The sequence below is a fragment of the Protopterus annectens genome, chromosome 8.part0 (genome assembly GCF_019279795.1).
Source record: "Protopterus annectens isolate FY-2018-M chromosome 8.part0, PAN1.0, whole genome shotgun sequence".
In the NCBI taxonomy this organism is placed as follows: Eukaryota; Metazoa; Chordata; order Ceratodontiformes; family Protopteridae; genus Protopterus; species Protopterus annectens.
The window spans coordinates 1,622,174,610-1,622,180,263 of record NC_056741.1 but is presented as its reverse complement, the minus strand read 5'-3'; positions in this window follow the sequence as shown (position 1 = coordinate 1,622,180,263).

The following is a 5,654-nucleotide window of genomic DNA, read 5'->3' as shown; positions in this document are numbered from 1 at the left end:
CCACACAATCAGTGGGCAGAGGCACAAAAGCAAATCTCATCTCTCATGGACATGAGGGCTATTCAGCCAGTACCACAGCAAGAGCAGGGGCAAGGATTTTACTCAAGACTTTTCTTGGTACCCAGAAAGGACAAATCCTGGAAACCAATACTAGACCTGTCTATTGTAAACACTTTTCTGGACGTTCCAAAATTCAAAATCTTGACACTGCAGCAGCTTCTGCCCATGCTGGGCAAGAAAGCTTGGCTAGTAACTTTGGACCTCAGAGGCATACCTGCATGTCCCAATCAGACATTCTTGCAGAAGATACCTCAGATTCATAGCTGGCTCAATGCACTACCAATTCTCTGCACTGCCCTTTGGCCTATCTACAGCGCCCAGGATCTTCACAAAATGCCTGGCACCAGTAATTGCATTTTGCAGACAAAGAGGAATTCAGATATGTCCCTACTTGGACGACTGCCTTATTCAAGCTGAGAGCAAGGACATTCTACTGAAGCATCTGGCATTTGTAAAAAGTTTACTAATTTGCCTAGGGTACACAGTAAACGAAAAGAAATCAAAACTAGTAACCTCTCAAGAGATAATATTCCTGGGTGCAAGCTTAAATACAACTGCCCAGATGGCTTATCTCACGCCAGACAAACAAAGGCAACTGACTTCTTACTTCGAAAAGATGGCAACAAAGACCCAGTTACCTGCAAGAAAAATTCTGCAGGCTTTGGGCTTCATGGCATCCTGCATTATGCTAATTCCATATGCAAGACTGCATATGAGGAAGCTACAATGGTAACTAAAAAGTGTTTGGACTCAACATTACCACAGCCTGGAAACATTAATTACCCTCATTCCCTGCCTGCAACAGGAGTTTCGATGGTGGGTACTGGCCTGTCACCACAACAAGGGACAGCCATTCACTTTACCCACAGCCAGGCAGACACTAACAACAGATGCATCGGATTATGCCTGGGGGGCCCACATGACAGGAAAATGTATTCAGGGCACGTGGCCCGCAAGCCAAATGCATCTTCATATCAATGAAAAAGAGATGCTAGCTGTACAGAATGCTCTGACAGCCTTCAAGGACCTACTCCATCCAGGACAACTGTTGATAAAGACGGACAATACTACAGTCATGTGGTACATAAACAAGCAAGGCGGCACACATTCCTACCCCCTTTGCAGACAAGCCATGACTTTGTGGAACACAGCATTGACTTACCAAGTGCACCTGCAAGCACAATTCCTGCCAGGAAAGACAAATACTCTGGCAGATGAACTAAGCAGAAGCCTCATGGACCCTCACGAGTGGAAACTAGATCCACAAGTCTTCGGCATGATAACAAGGAAATGGGGATGCCCAGACATAGACTTATTTGCCTCCCCTCACAACTGCCAGCTACAGAGATTCTGCACAAGGACTTATCACAAACAAGCATGGAAGGTGGATGCTCGATCATTCAGCTGGAAACTCTAACAGTATATGCCTTTCCTCCACTGCCTCACCTCCCCAAGGTACTCCTAAAGGTCAGTCAAGAGAAGCCAAAAATGATACTGATTGCCCCAGACTGGCCACGCCAGCACTGGTATCCAATCCTAAAGAGCTTGTCTCAAGGCCCAGCCTGGGCTTTATCTCAAATTCCTCATCTTCTGACCCAACAAAACAATCAGATCCTCCACAGCCAACTCAGAGCCTTAAATCTGGCTGCATGGCAGGTAATATGACCACTCAGAACACACCTCTCTCTAAAGCAGTTATGGATGTTATTTTGGAGGCCAGGAGACCCAGCACCAGAAAATCTTATGCAGAAAAATGGAAAAGAGTCTGTGCTTGGAACCAGGCACAAGGAATTTACATGCTTGTTCCAAATATTCCTCAGATTTTACAATACCTAACTGAGGTGCTGGACAAAGGCCTGTCCTTCTCATCAATTAAGATCCATGCCTCTGCCATTTCAGCTCATTACAATACGGAACCGCCAATTTTTTCACATCCACTGCTAAGGCAGTACCTCAGAGGGGCCAAAAACATAAGACCTCCAAGGAGAACACCGATACCTTCATGGGACCTCAATTTTGGAAAAACTCACACTGCCTCCTTTTGAGCCAGCCAATACAGCCGAGAGAAAATTCTTATCATGGAAAACAGCTCTGCTCCTAGCAATAATTTCAGCAAGAAGAGTCTCAGAGTTACAGGCATTAATGTCTGTGGAACCTTTTATTATTTTCCATCTGGACAGGGTTTCTCTAAAGACGAACCCAACAATGTTAAGTTGTCTATCTCGCCTTCATTCTTGCTGGATGGGTTCGGAGCCGATCCTCGGCTCCGACTCGGCCACTGTAAAAGCTCGAGAGCTAGTTCCACCGGCTCGAGGCTCCCCTATGTCCCACAATGCTAGGCAGTAACTCCTCAGATCTCATTTGCTGCTACAGCGATCGAGGTGCTTTTTCAACTGGCTCATCAGGTTAGTTGAAATATTGAGTTGTATCTCAGATAAGACCCCCTTTTAAGTTAGCTTTCCTCATAGTTTTAAAACTTAAGTAGTTTACTTCCCTTTATAGTCAAGTTTCCCCAGTTTTTTTTCCTAAATTTGCTAATTTTATTCCCTTGGGCTTTAGGCCCAGTCCCTCCCTACCTTAGTAGTTGGAGTGACTGTGTTTTGTAGGGATTTAATTTCTAAGTTAATTACTAAATTTAATTTAATTTAATTTAATTTAAAAGTATTATAAGTGTAATCGGTGTGTGTGTGTGTGTGTGTGTGTTTGTGGTTACACTTTGACTTTTTCTTGGACATGTCCAAAGAATCGAAGGTCTCAGGCTTCAAGAAGTGTGACTCGTGCTGTCAGAAGATGTCTCTGACAGACGGTCACACTTCTTGTGTATACTGCCTGGGGCCTTTGCACCTGCAGGACTCATGTGCTGTTTGCCATGGCTTCAGCCCTAGAGTCCTGCAGGAGCGCAAAAATAAACTCATTTTAAGGGGTTTATTGAAGCCTGAGGGTCCCTCGACTCAATCCTCAGGGAAACCCTCTAAGCCTTCCAGACCTTCGGCTCCGGTCTCTGAGCCGTCTTCTGGGGGTCCAAAGGCTGTTCGAACATCAGCTCCGGCCGGAGCCGATGAATCTCGAACGCATGCCCCTACTATTTCCTCTGCTCCGGCCGGAGCTGAGGAAGACATAACTGAGTCGGCTCCAATCAAATTGTCGGAACCGACATCCAGAAAAAGGTCCCGATCTCCATCTATCGGCTCCGTTCATTCGGCTCCAGCATCACCTTTGCTGTCTGAACGGAGCCATAGATCTCACTCCTCTAGGTCTTCCAGACTATCGGATCATGACCTTCAGAGAGTAGTGAGTCGACTTCTTAAGTCCGAGGCACAGGCCCAGATGCTTCAAAGTCCGACTCAACAGTCGAGAACTATTCCCATTACTCAAAATGTTCCTCCTCTGACTCTTCTGAGTTCAGAGCCGGGGCGGCTCGGACCCGAGACTGTGGTGGCGTCGGAACCAATACCTTTGTCTTCGGTGCCGTCGTCTGCTCCGATGTCTTCCTTGGAAGAATCTCGGCGACGGACTTCCCTCGTCGGCTCCGAGGGGCCGAGTAGCATCGGACCCTCTCGGTGCTTCGGCGCTGGTGAGTTTGGCTCCGACTTCGGCCTGGAGCCATCAATGTTGGTGCCGGGGAGGTCTTCAGCTTTTCGGAGTGGAGACCTCCAGCTCTGCCTGACAGGGGTGCCTTCGAGGTCATGAGGAGCGTGTTAGAACCAGGTTCAACTCCACAGTCGGCTCCTTCTGCCCCTCCCTCCACGGTGCCTCCAGTGATTTCTGCTCACTCTCTCATCCCTGACCGTAGAGAGCCAGCTCCTCAAGTTTCCCCAGTGGGGATCTCCTCCTCTTCCTAGGCCTCTCCTGACCCGGTAGGAGAGCCCCCTAGGAAGAGGCAGTGCAAGAGGAAGCACATTGACTCTCCTGAGTCTGTCACCTCTGACACTGATTTAGAGGATTCTGAAGGTTCCCCTCGTTCCCCCTCTGAAGATGTCTCCTTTGCAGACATCCTCGAAATCTTAAAACAGAGGGGGAATTGGCCAGCCCTCAACCCTTCAGAGGATGAATCGGTGTATCTTGAGGCATTTGGCTCTCGCCCTTTCACCTCCTGGGTGTCCCTCCCTTGACCCCTTATGCAAGTGGTGGCAAAGAAGGCCTGGGCGGCTCCTGATTCAGTGGAACCCACCCCCAGGAGACCATCAAAATTTATCACTGCCCCCAAGGACAAGGAATTTTTAACCAAAGGCGTCTCTGTTGATGCTATGGTGGTGGCTGCGGCCACCAAGAAGGAGTTAGCTGATCCTTTGGTGCCTGTTCATCCTCCTAACAAGGAGTCTAGGTCGATGGACAGGTACGGGAAGCGGATGTTCTCATCAGCGACCTTTACTATGCGCTCGCTGAATTACCTGTGTCATTTTACTCGTCTTCAGAGGGATTTGCTCAAGGAAGCGAGCGAAATGTTAAAGGACCTAACAGCTGCAGGTTTTCAGGATAGGATGAACTCTCAGCTGGCGACCCTTAATTCTATAACTAACTCCTCCATGCGCCTCCTTTCATATGCGGCGGATGGAGCAAGTAGAGTGGCAGGTACAGGTGTAGCCTTGCGTCGGCACACCTGGATGCGGCTATGTAACTTTGTGGACCCTTTCAAGGCGTCCTTCACTAATTCCCCCTTTGATGGATCATCCCTCTTTGGTCCTCAAGTGAAGGAAACCCTGACTAGGTGCGAGACTGATGGTAAAACTCTCTCTGCCGTCGGAGTCCATTTTTCTACTCCTTCTAGGCCTTACCCCAAAGGCCAGAAGGGGGGAAAGATGTGGTTCCGCAAACAATCTCAGGGAGATTTGCCTGACGCACAGAGTCGATTCCCCTCTACAAGCAGAGGGGGGAACAATAATGGTAGATGCCGTCCTAGAGGCAGAGGAGGCCCGCAGAATCAGGGCAGTCGAGAATCCTTTTCCGACAAGCCCTTTCAGCATCCCTGAGGTGTTGCCTGACTGTCCACCTTCGGAGGCAGTCGGGGGAAGATTATCGCTGTACCCAGAAGCCTGGCTATCCCTAACTCAAGACAAGTGGGTACAGTCTATCATTTCCGAAGGCTACAGAATCCCATTCCTTTTCATTCCGAAGCAATCCAAAAAATCCCTTCCAGACGTTCCACCCAGTCAAAGGGAACAAGCAGCATTAGAAATTTCAAAGCTGCTCGCAAAAAGAGCCATTCAACCAGTTCCAGCAGACCAAACAGGATCCGGAATCTACTCCAAATTCTTTTTGGTTCCAAAGAAAACAGGGGACTGGAGACCCATTTTGGATCTCAGCAACTTGAACAAGTTTGTCAAGAAAACAAAGTTCCGGATGGTCACGCTGCAGTCCATTCTACCCCTTTTGGGGCGGGACAACTGGATGTGCTCGATAGATCTCCAGGATGCGTACTATCACATCAGAATGAGTCAACGCTCCAGGAGATTCCTCCGCTTCAGGCTGGGAACCAGTCATTTCCAAATCAGAGCCCTGCCCTTTGGTCTCACTACAGCCCCCCGAGTGTTTACCAAATGCATGGCAGTGGTCGCCTCTCATCTGAGACGACAAGGATTCCAGGTGTTTCCTTA